This window comes from Cygnus olor, chromosome 13 (genome assembly GCF_009769625.2).
Source record: "Cygnus olor isolate bCygOlo1 chromosome 13, bCygOlo1.pri.v2, whole genome shotgun sequence".
In the NCBI taxonomy this organism is placed as follows: Eukaryota; Metazoa; Chordata; class Aves; order Anseriformes; family Anatidae; genus Cygnus; species Cygnus olor.
The window spans coordinates 7,890,085-7,911,653 of NC_049181.1; the positions used below are offsets into that span (position 1 = coordinate 7,890,085).

General features: G+C 50.0%; 1 long non-coding RNA gene across 3 annotated transcripts; it reads left to right on the forward strand.

The window, feature by feature from the left end:
- The first annotated feature begins 1,199 nt into the window (after window positions 1–1,199).
- On the forward strand, window positions 1,200–12,146 carry LOC121077465. Of its 3 annotated transcripts, none has more exons than XR_005824061.1 (4): window positions 1,200–2,675; window positions 3,630–3,916; window positions 4,357–5,184; window positions 5,378–12,146. It is a non-coding gene; the product is annotated as an uncharacterized LOC121077465 (long non-coding RNA). The 3 variants fall into 3 exon arrangements; XR_005824062.1 differs by having other exon boundaries at window positions 4,357–4,586; window positions 5,050–12,146; XR_005824060.1 differs by having other exon boundaries at window positions 4,357–12,146.
- The last annotated feature ends 9,423 nt before the right edge of the window (window positions 12,147–21,569 follow it).

The following is a 21,569-nucleotide window of genomic DNA, read 5'->3' on the forward strand; positions in this document are numbered from 1 at the left end:
TCCGACATCCTTAGTCTCCCTTATTTTATTTCTGAGGAGCATGAGATTTTACCTCTTATACGAACACAATTATCATTTGCTGTTAATTACCATACGTTGACTTTCTTACCAAATAGCTGTGGTAAAATTCCTGGTGGACTTTGTGGGTGCTTGTCTGTCCCTCATTTTGGGGTATAACAGAGTTTGGGATTTTTGATTATTTTTCAGATAATGAAATGTGTGTCTTCTGGAAGAATTATCCATTGTGTTTTAATTTTGCAAGGCATTTGGTTATAGTTTATGCAGAAGTCTGTATAAAAGTAACTCATATTTAACAACATGAGTCAAATGAATCTCGGAGACAATGACACGCATTTGTTTTTTCAGAAGTTGACTGGATTAACCCTTGCATCACCTAATCAAATCTCCTGCATTCTGCAGCAGTCTCCACCACTTGTGAACTTTCCCCAAAATTAAATGAGTTGGCAGAAGTGCCAGGCTATTATTTGTATTGGAGTAGTTTATAACGCAGATTACGAAAATCCTATTGTGCTGGAACAAAAAGACTTTCCTTGCCCCAAATAATTTGCAATTTAAATTTGTCATGAGAACTGTAATAGTTTATCAATGCAATGCATGATCAACAATTCATCCAGCGTGGAAAAGCTGGAATCTGCAATGCACAGGTAAGAAACGGGTGGTGTTGCAAACTGTGGGCAGACGTACGATTAAGAATGCAACCAAAGTTAACTAGTCCAGAATCCAAATAGAAATTTTGTAACAGGCCTCTGGCAAAGCAAACTGTGCTCTCTGAACCCCTAAAATTTAGGGGAAAATTCAGCTAATGCCATGAACTTAACAGCTCGGTCTCAACCCTACTTAAGTGCTGAATTTTCTCTACTATGATCAGAACTTCCAAGCATTTGGAAGACAAATCACTGTGACAGGGAGAAGTAGAATAAAAATGTCTCTGTGCCTATGATGCATGAGTACTGGTTTGAAAAATGATAGAGAACAAAGTACAGTGAGTTGGGACAAATGTGCTTTAAATAAGTCGAGGATGTGCTACGTATAGTACGTGTAACATCTTGTTCGTGTGCAAGAACAGACTGTGAAAGAAACAGCTTTGTTTGTGTGGGAGAAGCAACATCAAAGAGCTTGAAAGAACTAGTACTGTAATGGGAAACAGTTGCCTTTTGAGGACTCTTGCTGCTGCTGGTCACTTTTTTTCCTGTGTTAAAACCTGGCAACACGAGCAACGAGCAGCGTGGGTAGGTTGGGCCAGGTGGGCACCAAGAGGCGTACGGAGGGCTCGCTGCATTTGTGCGCTGCCACAGCTCCCCACCGCCACCCTTCACGCTGAGCTTGCATCAGCCTTGAAGGTTGCAGTTGTGTTTGTTGGCTGACTAACGCCAAGCTGGATGTTCAACTTCTCGCCTTTAGGAGCGGTTACCAAATGGGACCGCCAGCTTCCAACAGCAGAGGGTACGTCCTAAGTGTTAGTGGGCAAAATTATGGGGGGGGGGAGGATGGAAGATGAGAGGGTGTTCCTACACCTCAGTGGGACGGAGATGCCCAAAGAGCAGAGTTGAAAGCAGGAGGGACCTGCCAGGACCAGGGAGTGCAGAGAGAGCAGCCCAGTGGAGCAGAAAGAAGAATGCCACACAGCAGGAAGAAGAGAGCAGGGCAGGAGCTGGTACGGGTACGCCTGCGTGGTATGGGGGAAGCGATGGCTTTCCTGTGGGCTCTCCTGGCTACGCTCCTTGCCAGCGGAAGGCTCGTGCTGAAGAGGGGCTGTGTTACACCTGTATGCAGACAGCAAGCCAGCCACCCATCTTGCAACGTGTGCACATCGGGGCTTATCGGGTGTTTTTTGGAGAGTATCTAATGTTTTTCATCCTTGCATTAGCAAGAAGAAACCTAGTGTGAATGATACTTAAGCATAAGTGCCAGCACACACAACGTGCGTCTGACTGCGTTGGGCACTTCGGACCAGAAGACGTGAGAAGTTAATGGTTATTGTATGACCACAGGATGGCGTATCGTGGCTTGCAAAGCACGGAATGGTATTTAATGAGCAGCAGTTATTTTAGCTGAAGTGCGTCTAAGTTGAGTTCACCCTGCAACCCCTGTTGCTGGAAGTTTCTATTGTTTTCTTTCTTTTCACTCAAATGTAACCTCCTCCTTTCAGCGTAAATGATAGCTTTCCAGAGTCAGGTTTGGACTTCATTGTACCAATAACATTAAAACTGATAAAAATGAAGAGATGGAGCTCTGATTATAAGAAAGACACATCCTCATACTAGAGGAGAGACTTTGATCAAATTTACTGACAACCTGAAATGAATGAAAGACCTTACTCACAGCAAGAGAGCTTTTCTAGGAGTATATTGCATATTGGCTGTTTTCCCAGCCCTGGGAAGTCTTTCAGAAGCATGCTGTGGCACATTTCAGTTAGTTTTAGTGAATTGCAGTGTACAAGCTGGGTTCTTTCTCCTGAAGTGCTGATGCTGCAGCATTCCCGTCAGACCGCAGGCAGCAAGCATCTTTCTGTTATTTCTCTGTGGGCACATACAAACCTGGGTCTTGGAGAATTTACAGCAGCTTCAGCTTTGTAACCTACAGTGCAAAGGGGAATGTCTGCCTGCACGGAGCGAGCGTCCGACCATGCAGCTGTGCTCTGGTGCTGTGTCCAGGTGAGTGCTTGGCTAAGGCTGGCTGGAGCACGTCTTGGTGTCTGCTGCTGCTTTTGACATAGCTTGGGTTCTTTACTGAAAAACAAGATGTGAGAATAAGCATGCGTCAGCCTTGGGCTGCGTGCTGGAGGGCTGCCGACAGGATTGCAGCACCAGCCTGGAAAGGTCCTGCCGCTGCTCTCCCGGCTTGGCAGTCTAACCCAGCCGGGTGAGGAGGTGGGGGATGATGATGGTCCTGATCTTCACAAAGTGCTTTGAAATCTCTCCCTAGCAAGTGCCATGAGTACCATCAGCACCGTTGTTGCTGGGGGTTCTGGTTTTTCCCCGGCTCAGCGACTGGCCCTGTTGTGCCTGTGCTGCACGTAGCTTTGACTTGAGTTGGGAGCGGTTTCTCTGCTCTTTCATAGTTTGCCTTCTCCTTCGCACGTCTCCAACAGGAAGTGCAGATTCAGCAGGCATTGTATGCTTCAGCAGCTTGCCAGCTGCCTTGCTGAAGCTAATTCACAATTCAAGTCACTCCTGATAAGTTTGCAAACAATGTGCAGTGATTTCTGAGCTAGATAGCAGCTGAGCTGGACTCCTCAGTTTCCAGCGTGGCAGCTGAATGAAGCTCTGCATTTACTCTGTAAAGCCGGTGGGTCAAACCTGGTCTCAGGCTTAATGCTTTGTGCTTCTCTGACGTTTCATACATTTCTTGTTTGTTGGGGAATAAATTTAAATGAGTGTCATCATTATTAATGAAACCCTCAACGGAGTGTGTGGAGGCACAAAGGGAGCAGATGGTTAGAACTGGTTTAACAAGAGCTAGGAATTGAAGCCAGGAATTCTGACTTGCAGTTTACTTCCCACCTCCCTGACCACTGGATAACTCTGTTACCCCCTTTTTAACGCACTGAATCTGGCCTGGGAATAACTCCAGTGAAAACAAAAGGGCAACATTTTTTTTTTTCTCAGGTTAACTTCACATGGCAGCCACTGAAAGCATGCACTGAAGAACGTGCCCAGAGGAAGTTTCTCCACACTGGTGGCTCATCAGGCCGGGCAGGAAGCAGCAGGTCGCAGTTAGATGTAACTTACCGTAAAGATGATGACTGAGTGGTGCAGAAAACATCAAGAGAAAGCATGGTTCAACAGCCAGCAGGGGAGCATGCAGTTCTATATCTCAGTCCTTATTCCTCTTACTGTCTGTTGGTTCACATCCATACAACCAAGGAGATGATCTACCAGAGAAGGGTTTGTAGGTGAGACTATGCCCGCTTCCAACCCATGCACAACTCTCCCTGGAAAATGGGTTTAGTACATAACATACGCTATTTAATCTTACACAGTATGTTCTTGTGAAATGAAATTCTCATGATTTTATATCTCAGCTTGGCAAATACTAGTTTTTTTCATAAGTATGTAAGGTCAGTAATCTCAAGTGTAGCCACCTAGAACTGTGTTGTGGATTTGACCATTTTGTGAAAAAAATCATTACAACACTTTGCCAAAAGTAGGAATATATATTGCTTCTGCTAGACAACAGCAGGATTTTGTTTATGGGTAAGCTTCTGGAAGCTCACCTTGGTGCATTTTCCAAAGGGCATGAGCTCACGGCATAGGCAGATTTACGTTTGAAGTGTATTTGTCATTGTGCCATATGGTGGTGGTTTGTTTTTTTTTTTTTTCACTCCTCCTTTAGGATTGGAATTGGAAATTCAAGTTGGAGAAATGTGAAAGCAATTGGGCCTAATCCATTCCTGTTGTTACTCCTTTTGTTTTCACTGGAGTTACTCCAAGGCTGAATTCAGCATATGATGAACAACTTGTTCTCCAAAGCTGGAACTTAGGGGAGAAGGTTTTAGGGACGATCACGCAACTCTAAGGCTCCTTCTCAAACAACTGAAGCCCCCACAAGAGGGACAATATATGGTGAGTTTGGGTTATTGAATTTAGTGCAACATTCTAGTAATAAGCCCTCTAGTCATAATAATACATTATTATCCATTAGAACAATTACTTGAATGAAACCCAACTGCTGGCTCGCTTAGATTGGATGGAAAAATCCTAGCTGTTGATCTCAATTGCCAGTTAGCTTAACAGATACTAACCACGAGCAAGTGACAAATGGCTCTGAGCCTGGAAATCCTCCTCCCGCTTCCCTTTCCTCTCACCTTGCCTGGAGCCAGCTCCTCCAGCGTTGCCACTCACGTAATGCTGCCTGCTCTTTGTGCATCGACCATCTCAGCTGCAGCCCAAGTCTCCAAAGAACTTACAAGCTCTAGGTCTGTTTTGGTTAGTTGGAAAAAAGAGAGTGCTACGGACCATGGTGGAACTGCACGTTACCAACCGGAGTCAGTGTTTGTTTGTCTGGGTTTGTTTTTTTTTTTTTCAGGAGTGGGGGAGTTTCTTTTGAAAAGATGAAACTCCTCACAGATCTGCAAGGGCAAACCAGTCCTTGCTGCCAGTTAATTCCTCCTGCATTCCTGTGAGCCGCTGAAAGGATCATAGCAGACACAAGATCCCCATGGTAAAATTGAGCTTTTCTTTCTTGGAGAAATAACCATTAACATCTCTCTGGCTCACTCTATTTCATTTACTTCCTAAACAACTTAGATCACACAGGGCTCCAGGAGGGGTGCACTGCTTGCAAAGAAAAGGCCTGGATGATTTTCTCCGTTTAAGAGAGTCTTGTGAAAATTGTGCTTCCTGCTTTTGCCCAGGGAGGAGGATTTATACCAGATGCTTCTGCAGCCTTCACTGTGTGTGACTTGGAGGGTGGAAGATGCACCACGATTGCCATGGTTGGGAGGCCAGAGTAGCCTGCTGCTGAACAACCTGAGTCCTGCCCAACAGACCGAAAATCCCTCTGCCCAGCTGGGCCCTGCTGGTGCTTCTTGTGTCAGCTCTGCCCTGCTGGGGGGGTCCTGGGCCTCTCTGCAGCTCTGCTCGGGCACTCCTCAGTGCCACAGCCCTGGCGCTTTCCTGGTCTTGCTGAGGCTGGGCACTTCTCTGATACCCTTTGTCTGTCATCCTCCTTCCCTCTGCTTTGCGTCTGACACTGTGATGGTGCCGGCCGCCCTCCCTGCTGCCTCTCCCTCCAGACCTCTCCTCTCGCAGGGGTCCAGGCTGCAGCGTGCACCACCGCAGCAGGCCGCCCCGGCCGCCGCTGCCCGAGGGTGGTGCAGAACGCGCTACGAAAGGAAGCAGCATTGCAGAAGGGGCACTCACAGTGCTTGTGACGGGTGGCTGGAAATGGAGGAAGCACTTCCCTATGTTTCCTTCATACAGTTACACGCTTAGTGAGCGAGGAGGAAGAGCCCTTGGCTTTTGCAAATAAAGTAAAGCAATTTCCAATCTCACTTGCTTTGACTTATTTTTCCCCACAGCAGAAAATGCACTATTAATAAGCTGGTCGGTGCAAAAGCTGATGAGATGCTGCTCTGCTTAGATCTGAGGAGGTTTTAGGGAGAAGGCAGAAAAAATGATGCATTCCGTGCAGTTACTGACCTCAAGGCTCAGTGGAGAAAATGCCAGAAAGCCAAGGAAAACAGTAGGAACAGTTAAATCTTACAAACCACAGCATGGAGGGATTATCACACCAAACCTTGGTTAAAGTTCACATAGCAAAGAGGATCTCTGGCTTCCTAGGAACTACAGCTCCTACTGCTTGTCAGATGTGCTGCTCCAAGACATAGTCACTTCCCAAACTTCTCTTGGTCATCAAGTGCACTAGACTTTGGGCCAAGGCTTTCAGGAGACTTCAGCGCTAAATCAAGCGTGTTACTGCTTAGCCTAAGCACCGGGAAGGAGAGGCTGTATTTTCCCATCTGCAGCTGTGTTTTTGCAAGGCACCCCAAACCAGTATAACTATCTGGATTTGCACATGTGTTTGATGGATCTTAAAGGTGGGACCTGCTCAGCCTCCTGGGCACCCTGGCTGAAACAGGCCACTGTGCCAGTCCGCTTGTGCTCTGCTTTCTGCCCTGAGCTGGGACTGTTGGTGGCAGCACTATGCATTAGGCAGGGAAGTTGGTGCTTGTGCTCTGTGTGTTGGAGAAGTGTAAAATCATATGGAGAGCCTGCACACCTTGCCTCCTCTGGGAGCCCAGCACCAGGTAAGACTTCAGGCTTGTGCCTCCAGCCCTGCTCTGCTCTCGTTTTGTCTCTTCTTTGGGTTTTTCCTTCACTTCCCTTTAAGCATTTGGCTCCCGGAGTTGGAGCATCTCATCTTTCACTTTGAAACTTTGTTCCTGCTGGCTATTGAGCCACCTGGGAATTGCAGCTCCTAAAACTTCAGAAACTAGAAGGTTTAAAAAAAAAAAAAAAAAAAGAAAGTTAAAAAAAACGTATTGTCTTAATTCATGGAGGAAGTGGATTGTAACTCATGTTCTCAAATGCTGTGGTTAGGTGTTCAGCCCTTTTCTCCTGTAAGCTAAAATTTTATTTGTTTTGCCCTATGAAGTATTTGCCTGAGGACTTTCTTCTATTCCCAGATTAGCAGTAATGCCTGTGGAGAGAGGCTAATTGCTCCTTAAAAAACAGAATCAGATCTGGCTGGAGGACACAGATACGCACAAGCAGCCTGGCGTGGAAAGTGGGGGGATGTTTTGGATGACTTATTCCTCCTCAAGAGACACAACCCCATGCCATACTCACTCGATCCAGACACGGACTTTCCTGACACAGGGAAGTTTGGGTTCTGAGTACAGCTGAACATCACTTTCCAGATGGGCGTCCGTGCCTCTCCTTGAACCAACCTGTGGTTCAGTCTGTGCCACCGAGGCACCAGGTTTCTCCCTGGATGCTCTCCCTGTGCCCCATGGATGCTCCCTGTCCCCAGGGGGCTGCGATCAGCCTTTTTGGGGCTGCATGTCAGACCCATCTGCAGAGGCTGCTGGAGAAGCAAGCGGCCAGTGGTGCACCTCTGGGCCAGGCCCTCCCCTGGCAAGTGCTGTGGATTTTTTTTCCCTTAAACTGTGCTAACATGCACACCCATGCTCCAGGACCGTCGAGGGCTGCTCCTCTAATCTCCCCAGAAGGATTACTGCTGCTGGAAATCATGAGGGCTTGGACCAGGTATCAGCTTTATCAGGAAAGCTTCTTTCCGGCCAAGCCAGTGAGAGCTTTGCTAAGCGGGAATCTTGGGTTGAAGCTGCTCTTCTCATGTTTCACAGATGGCCTCAATGAATGATTTACTAGGAGAGCAGAAGATTAGCCAGATTCCTCCAACTGCATCTCGAGTCATATAAAGCACTGGATTTTATTGGAGCCTAGGCAATTCCTAATTCTTTAGCCTCATTAGGCTGTTTTACAGTGACTAATTGCCCTGCGCTCCCTTCCCTGAGAATCAGGTGTCTCCCAGTGGGGAACCCACGCTCCTCGCACGAGCTTCTCCCGCGGCTGTGAAGCAGCCGTGCCGGTGAAGGCTTCTCCATGTGTGCAGGTATCCAGAGTGACCACAGGATGTTATGTGTCTAGTCGCAGTTTATTGGAGAGGTTAAAATCCTTCTGGGAGAGAGACGGTAAAGGGAATACTTAAAATATGCAATGAGGTGTTTCCATAAAATTATCGAAAGCTTTGCAGAATCTTCCTATGGAGAAGAGCCATCTCTGGAGAGTTCACGCCAGCCATGGTTTGGGTAGGGCAAAACCTATTGCTTTAATACTTCAGATAGTCCCCAGGGCTCGGATGAGCTCTTCTGGGGGAAGGGAGATTGCCCCATGCTTGCCTGTTCTGAAGTTTCTCACATTTTTCTCTTTTACACTTGGCAGCCAGGGCTCCGCATCTGACTCTCCATGGCAATTCCTACAGAGTTTGGCTGTTTTAAAGGACTGCAATACTGATTTAGACATCCAAATTGGAAAAGCAGTGTTTAAAGTGGACCTATTTTTTCCCTGTAGAGTGATACTCGTTAAGGCTCTTTGTTAAATTATTTACCAGTGGTCTTGCAAGATCAACAGATCTTTCCATTTAACCACTTGCATGACTTCCATCATGCTTTTTTTCCCTTTGCCCTAAATAAAAAGGAAAGCCATCACAAAATTGTGACTAGTACCACAGTGTGATGGGATGCAATGCAAAACATAGCTCTTCCTCATCCCGTACCCAAACAACATTTCTGCAAACTCACTAGAAACAAGCTTCCAATATTTTCTGTTTAGATGGTGCCTTATGCATAGCTGAAATGTCACACGGGTCTTCGGCTGCACTGTTTGGCTGCCCACAAGTGCTAGTTCATATCTTCTGAGGTCTTCAGGCTTTAGGGAAGCTTTTGCTGGTTCTCCTGCACCGTGTGGAGCCTCAGTGCCTGGATCTGGCCCCATCTCCCCAGCTGAGACCGCTAGAGGGCTTGCTAGGGTGGATTCCCTATTTCTGTAGATACATGAAATGCACACGCTGTAAAGTGTACAGCAGCATGGGCATGTGCTGATCTCATGTAAACAGCCCTGGGTTTATAGCTGTCAGAGACGAGAGCTTGGAGATTTGCTGTGAGGAATCAATTCCTAGCAGAAGTGTTTAACATATTTGGGTTTTAGCCAAGAGTCTGAGAAAAGAGGGTTTGTGTCTCCCTTTCCCTCTGCTGTGATCTCCCTACGTGCAACACTAAAAGCTGCTCAGGAAAGAATGACAAGAAGAAACAATCCTGCCAGTCTTGTCCCCAAGGCATCAAATGTCGAGATGCTCAGTCTGCCCAAGAAGCACCAGGATAAAGGAATTTGTTATGTTTCTGATCCGTGCATTGCCACTTTTCTGCATTAACTGGGGCTGAACTTCTTCCCTGGCAGTCCCTTTTTGCTCAGCCTGTGGCATAAAGGAGACAGCAGGAGCCCCTGGAGTCCCCTGGATAAAAGCTCCTCCACCACAGTTGTTCGAGACTGTGTGCTGTGGATGTTTTGCCACTACCCATAGCAGGGTGAGGAGAGAGTTATAAAAAGTACAGGAATGCAAAATCCTGTCCTATTCTCAGTGAAGATAGAAATAAAACGTGTGTACGTGTTTCCAGGATAGAACCTAGTATGTATGAACTGTGTATTGGCATTTGTTGGATGTACAATTTTTAAAACACATCAGCTAGCAGAGCAGATACTGCATCAATTATTTTGAAATGGTGTGTACTCTCTGCAATGCAGCTGACCTGTAAGAACAGAAGAATATTGTGACCAAACATCACTTTAAAAGCAAATGTGATCCTTTGATTTTTTTTTATTATTATTATTATTTTTGTAAAAGACAGTATTTGTCAAGCCTGTGTTTACAAGAGTAACTTCAAATCTTGGAGGATTAATCACCATGGCAATTTTTGAGGCTCTTAAGTCACCCACCCAGATTTTATCCATAGGCTGCCAGCACAGGGGGGTGCTCAGGGTTGTCTGAGTGTGGTCTCCCACCAGGGGCCAGCGAAGGTCTCAGAGCCCTGCAAGTCCTCGTGCAAGGCACTGCCTCCACTGCTGATGGCCAGGCAGACGGGGCCATTGGGAAGGGTTTGAAAGGGCACATTTAAAAGACACAGTAACTAACAGGAAAAACTCAGAGTCATGAGAAGAGATTGAACAAGAGATTTCACACGAGAGACAATTTTCTCTTTTTTTTTTTACCATCACTCATTATTTTTAGATGTACAATGTTTTTGCCAGACACACAAAATGGACGCCTGGGATCCTGACGTCTTACCCTGAAGAGGCCTTGGGCTGCAGTTCCAGTCTTTAGCTGTACAACCCACCGTGTTTGTGTGTTTGGAAGTCTCTGTTGGCAATGCTGGCCTGGAAAGTGCCATTGCCCACACAACAGCGGATCTGCTGTCCACTGCACGCCTGCTCTCATCCCTGCACAGAGACTGAAAATGCCCCTCTCCAGAACCAAACGGGAGTAGAAAAAAAAATAATGAGCTAAAAAGGAAATGAAACAGGCAATGAATGCATGAGATTATTTTAACTGCCTATTTGCCACCAGTTTTTCCCCAAAATTTTTATTTGTATTTTACCCTTGGTCAGGATCCCATCTGAGCATGGCTGATTGCTCAGTGCCAGAGACAGGCAAGGGCAAGAAAGGAAACAGCTGTGATCCTTGCTGGAGCATTTGGTCCTATCCATCCCCTTAGATGTATCCAAATGTAAATAACCTTTCATATCACTTTACAAAGCGATGGCTAAGTAGGATGGAGGAGAAGGTAGTCTGTAACGTAATGATTTCTGTCTTTTCTCTTTATTTTTTCTGCTTGGTCAAGGAAAGGAAATCTGTCTGGTTGTTAATTTGAAAGCATTTATAGTGGTGATGGCATAATAGATATGAAAGTTCAGAAGACTCTGGCAACTTCTAACGTATTGAGACTTTCAGATGAGAAAATGAAAGCTGCCTGTAAAGGATTCCCATTCATCATGAAAATCCCACCGTACCATGGGACAGCTGCTTGCCTGGGATCTGTATCTCAGATGTGAGGAACCAGAACAGACACATGCCGTGTTGTACAAAGACCATAACCCAAGGGACAGGTAAATCATTCTTTATAAGGAAAAAAACGTCATAAGGAATTAACGTTTTCTATAAAAGAGACTTTTCAGGTTTTGCTCACCATTCGACATAATCAAAAACATGGCTTAAAATGCATAAATTATGGATTTTTATATTCTAGTGCTCTACTAACATCCTCTGGAGATGGATTTGGCGCTGCTGCAAGCATGGCTGGATAGCCAGCAGGGTCTGCTTTGGCAAGGAGCACCCCTGCTGTCGCACCGTAGCTGGAAGGCGAAGCAGGTGGCAAAAGCTTCCTGGGAGAGGCTGGGACCAGAGCCTGTTACCACCTTCACGCCACTCAGTGCTTCTTCCCATTCCCCATATCATAGAGTTCGGTGAACTCTCATTCAGAGATTGGAATGGAAAAAAGTCCAGGGTTAAAGCTGGTGACATCTGTGTCAGAGGAGCAGGCAGGCAGAAGGCAGCGAAGGGAGAGCCAGGGAGGAGGATGAAGGTCTGTGCAGGCAGCTGGCAATTGGGAAAAGCCAGTCTGTGGTGCAAAGGTAACACCAACACAAGGGGCACCTGGCACAGAAGCAGCCCCCAAAACATGCAGGACGAATAAGTTCTGGAGTATGTTGTTCTCTGGCCAGATTTCGTGGGAGGGTAGGTCTGGGGGTCTGTCTTCTCCTTGAGGACAACCAGGAACAAAGCACTTGTTCTCCTGGTCTGGATTGCTCCTCACCCTCCTTGACCACCGCTTGGATGAGACAAACCTGCACAGCGTGTGGAGAGGGCCAGGAGAGAGCAGCCCAGGGACTGATGGGGGGCAGGAGGACAGAAGATGGCCCCTGGTCTCGCACTGTGTCCCCAGCATAGCCCTGGCCTTCACACACGGCTGCACCATCCCACCACTGTGAGCCCATGCTCCTGGTGTGTTGCGGCAAGAACTGAAAATGCTTCATTAAAATAATAATTTCCTTCTTCTCTCCACTTTTGGGTTATTGCTTCAAGTGAATAAGACAGCAAACTATGTAAATAAGGGATGACAAAAATGTGTAAATTAAATCGCAAGATTAACTGACCTGTGGGCTAAATGTATGCAGGCTTAGAAAAGTGAAAGAATATTGAACTAAGCTTTCAAAACTTTGTTTCGTTGCCAGAGCTCAATCTCCAGACACTGATTTAGCTGTACTAGTAATGCATTTAAGTGTGTTCCTCTGCTAAGCAATATATTCCCTACAGAGCAGCTCTGGAGCAGCTGTTAGCTACAGACTTTCTGCAGGCTGAGGTCTTTGGGTCAGAAATGCTCTACCTTGCACCACCACACCGCCCCGCCGCTCCATGAATTGGTAATCTATCTCCAGGCAAGGTGAATTCCAGTTTTCAAAGTGCTTTGGCTCAGTGTCTGGTTGCAGTGCAGAGGCTGAGGTCAACTCAACCACGTGCTGCTCCTGCCAGAGTGACACAGTGCCCATAACCTGGAGACTCAGCACTGTCCCTTGTCACAACCCAGCAGAAAATACTGCAGGCGTTGCTGCAAGGAGCTATGCTCGGCTGCTGCACGCTCACCGCAAGCCCCCGCTTATGTGCATTTAACCACAGACACCTTATTTTCTTTAAGGTGCTTGCAAAGGCTTCCTTTCCCAATGTCTTCACGCACGAATTCATATAAGTGCAATCCGTGGCTTGCAGTGCCCATAGCAGGCTGAGACTCCGGGGCTGAAGGAGGACAACCTTCACTTTGTTGCTGTTAGAGACAGATTATTTTTAATGTAAAAGTTATTGTCTCGGGCAGCCTTCATCTCACCAGTGCACAATTTCAGAATGCTTTAAATTAAGTCTGGAGGCTAAAAGTGTGTTAGTCATTGCCCATACAGCGTAGGGGAAGCAGGGCCCTCTAAAGTTATTGTTAGCATCAAGCATCTGGTTTATGTTTATAATGATTTATTCAATGATGGGAGACAGGTAAGGAACCATCATGGAAGACAAACTAGAAAAGATTTGGGTTTTCAGAGCTCTGAAGCCATGTTTAAATCAAAGTTGTCTGACTTCAAAAGGAATATATAACTTGATTAGGTTCTTTAAACAATGCATGATGCTCACAAAGTTGGCAGATATTACTAGAGGCAGAGTTGGTAGCACAGCCTGCACTGGAGGTTGCTTGTCCCTTCTGAGTGCAGGATCCTGTTCTGATGTCATGACTCTGTCTTTTTCTTTTTTTGAGAAAATTTCAGCCAAGTAGTTCAACTGCCTGAAAGAGCCAGGCCAGAGAAGAATACACTATTTATTTTTATTTTTTTTTCAGTGTTAGAATAATTCAGGAAATCCTTTCTTTGGAGAGATCTAACGCTTCCATACTTTGAAAGAAGGACTTGAATTCCAGCGGGGGAAGATCAGCTCCGTGCTGAAGACGGGCGCATTGCCATTGCCGTAAGGATCTGACCACGGTTGTTTCGGTTTTATGAGCCTTTGAAAAATTCTAGTTTGTGCATGTGCAGCAGGGCTTTGCGAGAGCTTAGCTAAGATTAGAAGAGAGCCTCTGCTCGCATCTCCCGATGCCTGGCCCTTGCGAGGGGTGTAATTGGGCTTTCCTCCCTCTCCCCAGCTTGATGGTGTATTGCCTCCCTCTGCCCCCAGCAAACACTTGCGAGCAATAATCCCCGTTTCCTCCAGGCGCGGATGCAGACAGGATAACACGCTGCCGCCGCTGCGGCCGTCCCACGTTGAGGTCTGCCAGCCGTGAGGGGAGGAGAGGACGAGGGCAGCCCCGGGCTCTGCAGACCTTGCAAAAGGTAACAAAGAGCCAAATGTCGGCACGGTGCCTGGATGCCCGCGGCGGTCTCATGGAAGAGGACCTGCCCACCCAAACCCTCCTTTCCTTAGGGTTGTGCCGTACGCAGCCCCGTGGCCAAGGTGTCGTGGGTCCGGTCTGTGTGCCCCATCGGTACCTCCCCAGGCTCTGCTGCAGGAGGACGGCAGCAAGGAGCCAGTGCTCAGCAGGACTTCGGTAAAAGATCTGTGTGAAGATCCTAAAATCTTCCTCGAGTTGGATGTACGTTTGCCCATCTCAAACATTTTTTTGGATAAAAGATGCTGTCTCGGGTTGCAGCTGATGTGCCCGGCAGGTTCAATGCTCTGCAGTGGCAACCTCAAGCTGCTGGGCAGGGGCTGCTCAATTTCCCTTCTTTAGCACAGAGAAGATAAATCCTTGTTGTTGCTCTGTCCTCTGCCTTCCCACTGCAGAGACACAGTGAGGGATGTCTGGGGCCGGGCAGGCAGAGGTGCTGGCTGGGGATTTCCAGTGCCTGCAGCTTCCCGCAGGATGAAAACCAGGTCCACATAACCATACCTGCACATAACCGTGTTTTTACTTTCTTCCTTTTTCCAAAACGCGCCGGTACCCCAGGGCTGACCCAGCTGGGCTTTACCAGCCTGCCGAGGAAGGACTTCATCGAAATGCGCTGCATCTCGGGGCGGAACACTGCTCATGGAGAACTTCCCAGGGCTCTGCTGTGAACCCAGCACAGCTGTGCCACCAGGTTCAGGCAGCCCTAGGTACCATCACCTCCTGCTGAGGAGGCAGCAACGGTGTGTCCCCCTGACGGGGACAGTTTGCTGGGGACGGCCAACACCTGCCAGACCTGCAGCCACCCCAAAATGGGAACAAATAGTGCATGCTCGGTGTCGGTTCACCTCGGGCAAACCCTATGTGCACCAGCCAGACTGTAGCTCTTTGTCTGGGTGAAAGCATCTCCTGACAGACGTCCCTGGGCTGGGAGAGCCCGCGGCTGGGCACGGCACACCCTGAGTGGCTCTGAGTGACATGCCCGCGGTGTCGCGCTCACGGCGTGAGGACCGACCCGGCGCTCGGCGTGGGAAGTTCGTCGAGCTGCTGGAAGGAAGCCAGCAGCCCGCGTCTGCTCCGGTTAGAAAAACGTCCCAGCGCTGGATCCACCCAACGCAGCCAGAGCTGGGCTGCTTGGCCAGACGACAGGGCTGGCTCTCTCTCCAAAGTGGACGAGCGCCAAAGGGGATTTTTAATTTCCAGATGCTTTTAAAATAAAAATAAAGACTGTGCTGTAAACTGGCTTTGAATGGACGCCTCTCCCTCAGCCAAATAGTTGACTGATACAGGCTAGATGAGTGGGCAATAAAAGCTTTCATTGCAATCTGGTGCACCGGGAGTGCTGCGAGCTCCCTGTGCCGCCCAGCCGCCCTCCCAGGGCCCTCATCTCCAGAGAAACATCGTTACACCGCTTTTGGCTTCTTTTTTTTTTTTCAATATTTTGGAGGGAGGGAGAAATGCTTGCTGGCGACAGCAGAGTGGGTATTAAAAGGTTTGGGGAGAATATCGTCCTGAGCATGCAGATGCGCTGCAGCAGCATAACAGGCTGCCTGGAGCTGGGCACAGTGACACTGCAGGACGCTACTCTGTGCGTGGGCACAGGTATTTCTAAGCCAGCTGTGGATGCACACAATGCCTCTGCAGGCAACTTAAGTCTGGCAGCTGCCAATCAGCCTAACGAGAGTGGGAAATGCATTAACTGGCGGTGTTTGCAGGAGCCGTCTGCGAACACCTCTCCCTTAGGCTGGGGTTGCCGAAAAAAAGTCGCGCAGGGAGGGCACGTGTTTCAGAGCTATCTCTTCAGGGGTGGGGAAAAGTGGGGTTGGAGGCAGCGCACCTGGGCTGCGATATCCCTTCTGTCCCCATCCTGCGGAGAAGGGGATGTCCGGGTGCGCATCGCCTCTGCCCGCAGGGCCCGCCCGGCTCCTCCGCCCGGACATTGTGCGGCTGACAGGGGGGGTTTCTAATCCTCACTCCCGCTTTGAATCTCATTCGATTCCTCGTGGCATCTCATAAAAGGCTGAATGGGCAGCAAGCATAAAAGCAAAATAATCCTTCTGCTGGGAATGCCTTTGAACAGCCATGACCTGACTCCGCAGGCATCTGCCAGCGCAGGGGATGCCACACAGCTCTCATGTGTGTCTAAAGGCTTGAAGATGGGAGACGGGATCCTGCCTAAAATATTTGCGTCCGGATTAGGCTCTCAAACGCCAGAGCATGCATCTGTGTTCGTCTGTATTACTCATTTGTTCCTGACTTGTCATGCCCGGTCACTGGGTAAAACCACAACAAATTTGCTTTTTTCCCCCCTCTTGTTTAGTTTACTAATTACATCTCCTGTTACACCACACTCTGGCCTCAATGGGTTCATCTGTGATTCTCCTGAGATACGCATACTGTAGCAGTAGATAGCAGCACATAATCATTTAACATATGAATGCTGTCAAACAGTTTAATCAAATCTGAAATTGCCTGCCTTTGTGCCCTGCCCTAACGCATTGTGACTGCAGAAAGTGAGCCTGGGTCCCCTAAACAAAGGGCAATTGCAGCCCGGCTCTTTGTCTCCTCTCTTTGCATAATTTCCTGAACCCTGCCCTGTTCCACCTGCTCAGTAACGTTAAGCTTATTTATGGATAATTTACATGCAGCCCACTTCACAAACGCACCCTTGCAAAGGTTTTTTGGAGGAGCTATGGGAACGAGCCTCTCACCACGCATGTTCCCCTCCAGCTTGTAAGACCCAGAGCACAAATGCTTCATCAGCACTTCCTGAGCCTTCCCCGAAACGCCAACGTGCAAAAGCGCAAGTGCTCTGTTCCTCGCAGCCGGCACCCCCCCCAGCCCCGCGGGCTGCTGGAAATCAGAAATGCTCCTTTGGGGGGGTGGGGGCTGAGGCACGACTCGTTTCTTTTCCACAAGGACGCCCGCAGGACGGCTCGGGGGGCCGCTCACCTCTCCAGCGCGGCGGTACTTCGAGCGCGGGTGCTCCTGTGGTGCTCACAACCCCGACCTCGGCACTCCGGGAGGAAGCGAGCGGTTCCTGGAAAGCATTGTTCGAACAGTTTGTTTGTTCCGTGTCTTCCCAGCAGCCGCCGAGACAGAAGCAGAATAAAGGGCAGCGTGCGGCTCCCGCGGCAGAGCAGGGGTCCCGCAGGATGAGCACCAGCAGGGGAGCTGCACGTCTCCCCACGGCGAGGCACTGCTGGTGCACACACGAGCTGACCCGGCAGGCTGCGTCACCTGTTGGAGAGCCCCGTCCGCATCCCCCAAATGGTCCAGAGCATCGCCACGGCACAGCACTGGTGCCACCGGTGCCAGGGCTGGGAGGCTGTGGGTGCAGGGAGGGTGGGCAGGGGCACATCCCTGCTTGGTGCAGGGGAAGGACGCAGCCAGGTGGTTGGTTTTTAACCTGGGGGGGTGGCATCCGGCAGCCCACTGGAGCAGGCACCTGGGCGCCTGGTGGCGTCCACGGGCCCCGTGGTAAGCCCAGTGCAGCTGCAAAGCCAAAGCAAGGTGGCCACATTCAGAGGAGCGCTAGCGTTCCTCTCCCAACCCACCTCTCCAGGTGCGCCTGTGCTGCATCTCCCAGAAATGTTCCCAATAAGCCCAAAGCAAGCCCGGGGCAGCCGGTGCAGGAGGACAGCTCTCCTGCCACATCCGCAGGCAGCAGCAGCCGTGGACAGGCTGCTAGTGCGTGCCACAGAGCATGAGCAAGGACCGGGCACTGCTCTGGTCCGCCACGCTTTGGAATGCCAAGGGGCTGAAGCCGGCTGGGTTGCAGACTGTCCCCTGGCTGAGGACATTACGGGGTCATCCCCGAGGTGGTGGGGGCAGCTGGGCTTGCTCGTTAGCCACCTGTCCTTGAAATTAGCCCTGCGGTTAGCCTCAGCATCTCCGGGAAGGAGCCTTGCCTTGGGACAGCTGCAGAGGAGCTGGGTGGCAGCTGGAGTGGGACACCCACTGTGCTCCCCGCCACCTCCCCGTGGTACTGCCTCACAAGCCTGTGCTGGGTGCTGCAAAACTCTTTTCTGCATCAGCATCTCCAAACGTGATTCAAGCAAAAGTAGGTGCGAATGGTGCAGCCACGTGGAGCATTTCAAACCCAAAGGAGTTCCCTACAAGGCAGAGCCCAACAGAGTCCTCCCTGCAGCCTGAGCAATACTCCACACCACTTCCCTCTGTTCGCAAACAAAGAACTATTTGAAGTTTTTCAATGATCTCTTCAGACTTGCCCCCAAAAGGCTGGCTCAGAAACACACACCCCATACCTTGGCTGCCAGTAACTTTTGCTTGCGAGGTTTCTCAGCCCCTGCAGGCAGCAGCATTGGTCCTTGCAGGGCAGGGGCACCCCTCTGCACCCCCAGCGCCCTGGGCTCTGCTCTTCATCCAGGGGCTGCAGGGCAAGAAGGGGCAGCCGAGCACAGCCCCAGCGCTGCCGCACCGGTGCCTGCCAGCACCAGGGAGCATCAGCACGTCCTGGCATGCGGAGCGAGGCATTGTACCAAAAATAGGGCTCCCCCATTGTATTGTTACACAAACATGTTCTGTGAGTAAATCAAGCTCCCTGGGATTTTCCAGGCTGTCCGTAATTTCCTGGGGCTGTTTCACCCCGGCTGCTGGGAGGGCTGCGGGGCACACAGAGACCCCAAAGTGCAAAGCAGCCCTGGAAAAGGGCAGGCCCTGATGCTGCCAGAGGGGCTTTAACGCCAAGGAAAACTGCGTTTCTGTTTCTGCTGCTGCTGTGAGCTGGGCTGCTGGCTGCCCCGGCACACGTGTCTCCCCCCACTCCCTGCAGCATCCCCATGACCACCCTGGGGCTTTCAACACAGCCCCACGCAGGCTCCACCAGCGCTGCACCTCCTGGGACACTGGCTGTGGGCAGGCAGAGCCAAAAGGAAAAAAAAAAAAAAAAACAGCCCGTCTGTTGAGCAAAATGTCCAGGAGGAGGAAAAATAAACACAGGAAAAGCCACAACGTTCAAGAACGTTGCTGGATAGTTAAAAGATGCCAATGTCCTTAAAAGCTGCTTGTGTTTGCAGAAATGTTTCTGAAATGGCATAAATTTTTCATGAAATAAAATATCAGCGAACAAGATAACATCACAGACGTTATCTGTCTCTGGCACTCATAAAAGCGTTGCTGATGCGGTGATCTCCAGCCACAAAGCTTCCGTGTTCTCAAACGGTGCAGTCCTACCGCTGGGAGATGGGGAAACCGAGGCACGGGCGGGCGCTGCAGCCTTCCCCACTGAGCTGGAAGCGGGAGGGATCTGCCGCTGCCCTGACACCCCACCCCATCCCACCTCGCCCCGTCCCAATCCCACCCCATGGCTCTCCATCTCCCGGCCACGCTCGGACAGCATCCCACCGTGCCAGGGCACCTCAGGGACGTCCCACACCCACTCCAGATGCTGACTCAGCCCTAGGAAAGGGACCCACAGCAGGTTTTGGACTCTGCAAAGAAGGCCTGGGGTCAGCCCAACGTGGTGCAGCTGCCACCCAGTGTGCACCAAAAGCTGCTGTTTTCCAGTGCAAAAACAGCTTCTGAAACTCCCAGTTTTGTCTTGGTCTTTTTTTTTGTGTAAGAGCATGAATGGGAGTATGGGGGAACTGGGAAGGACTCTTGTTCCCAGTAGTTGCTGGCCTGACATGGACAAATGACTCCTCTTCTTAAAATATGGCAAAGACTATTAAAAGTATTACTGATAAAAGGCAAGAAGCTGGGAAAATGGACTAGACCGGCCTATTTTTAGAAGCAGTGGCATCTGGACAGCATGAGAATTGCTTTGCACAAATTTAGTACAGCTGATGTTTGAACAAAAAGTTTGCTGGATAAGCTGAAATCACACAGAACAGCTACCTAGAGAAATATCGACTGGCACAAAACATTAGTTCAAGCACAGGCAAGAAAAACACAGCCAGGAGTCACCCTGGACCGTATAAAATAGCAACTTTTTGCACAGAGGCTCCTACCTGGCAGCAGTTCACGGAGATCTCTGGCTGAGATCTCTCCGTGCCTCTCCTTGCTCCTGACTGTGGATGGGGATGGCTCCTGTCCCCGGCAGACGAGGGACACTGCTGGGCCACAGCAGAGGTGCCTGTGCCAGCATCCAGCTGCTCTGCTTCAGGTGGCTTTAGGGGGAGGCTGTGAAAACCTCGTGGCCTCACAAACAAACACTGTCAGCATTTAAAATAGCCAAACTATTTTAAAACGACATGCCAGTGACTCCTGACCCCGGACATTTCTGCTCGTGTGCCTTTTCTGCTGCAGCTAGGCTTGGGAGAGGGACTGGGCACTGAGCGGGCGCTGTGGGGCAGAGCTCGCTCGCTGCAGTGGCCCCGGGCGGTGGCAGGGACAAACCATCCCTGTACCTGCTGGCCAGCCCAGGGAGGAGCAGCTCTTGGCATCAGCAGTGCTAAAGCCTTCTCTCAGTAGCCTTGCAGGGCAGTGATGCTCGCAGTGCGGTGCTGCCTGCCCGCTCTGTGCCTGGGTAGCAAGAGGATCTGGGGATGGTCGTAAAGAAATTTGTTTAAAAAACAACAACAACAACAACAACAACAACAACAACAACAACAAAAACACTTTTTTGAAATGTAAGTGTGCTCTCATCATCCCACCTGTGGGAGGTTGGGGTGGAGAGAGGCAAAGCCCGGCAAGGGCCACGCTGCACCCCCGTTTGCAGGGCAGTGCGCGGCAAGGGCGCGCAGAGCCCCGCTTGCTGCCAAGCCAGCAGGGTGCTCCTGGCGTCTGCCTTGAAAAAGCAGTGGCTGCAATGAAAAAGCACCCGAGTTCAACCGCTGCCATCTGTCTCTGTTTTGCTAACCCGCTTCTCCGGTTTGAGTTGGGAGATGGAGACTCTGCTGGCCGCGGACCCTTTCCCAGGTCTGTCGAAGGCAGCACGAGCTGCCTTGCCGTGGCATCCACGGCTACTATTGCTTAATGGGACGAGTTCTGCTCTGGTTCTGGGCACGGCGCTCAGACCCAGGCCCGGCGGGCAGTGGTGTGATGCCTGTGAGACCAGGAGCCCTGCGAGCCAGCAGGTTCACAGCCCGTGAGCAGCACGGGGAGAGGTGCCTGGCACAAAGTGTCCTTTGCATGGCTCGGACATGCCACGGCCTCAGCAAGGCTGAGAGGGCTGACTGGTCCCTGTCCCATTGCTGGGTGACAGAAAGGGGAGACAGAGCAAAACCGGCACTCCCCTTCCCCAATCTGAGTTTGCTGCGGTTCATTTTATTCATTGTTTGTATTTGGACAACGGCTGGGTATTGGTGAAAATACTTGGATCCCAGACTCACAGAGTCTCATATATTTCAACACCAATAATTATTCATCCAAGAGCTCAGACCAGAGTGTGGTATTCATTATTTGCTGCTCTCCAGTCTCCTGTTTAATATGTTCCCAGTCCAGGAGCAGAAACAAACACCATGTGCCCAGACAGCCAGGCACACAAACAGTGCAGCGAGCACCCACAGCAAAGTCCACCAGCAGTGCCCTGGCAGAGAGCACTGCCCAGCCCACTCGGTGGATAGCCAGCATCTGAAGGAAACCTAGCTCTGCCCAGAAACCCTCCTCTTCCCCCAGAGGAGACTCCATTCGTTATGGTTATTACCTC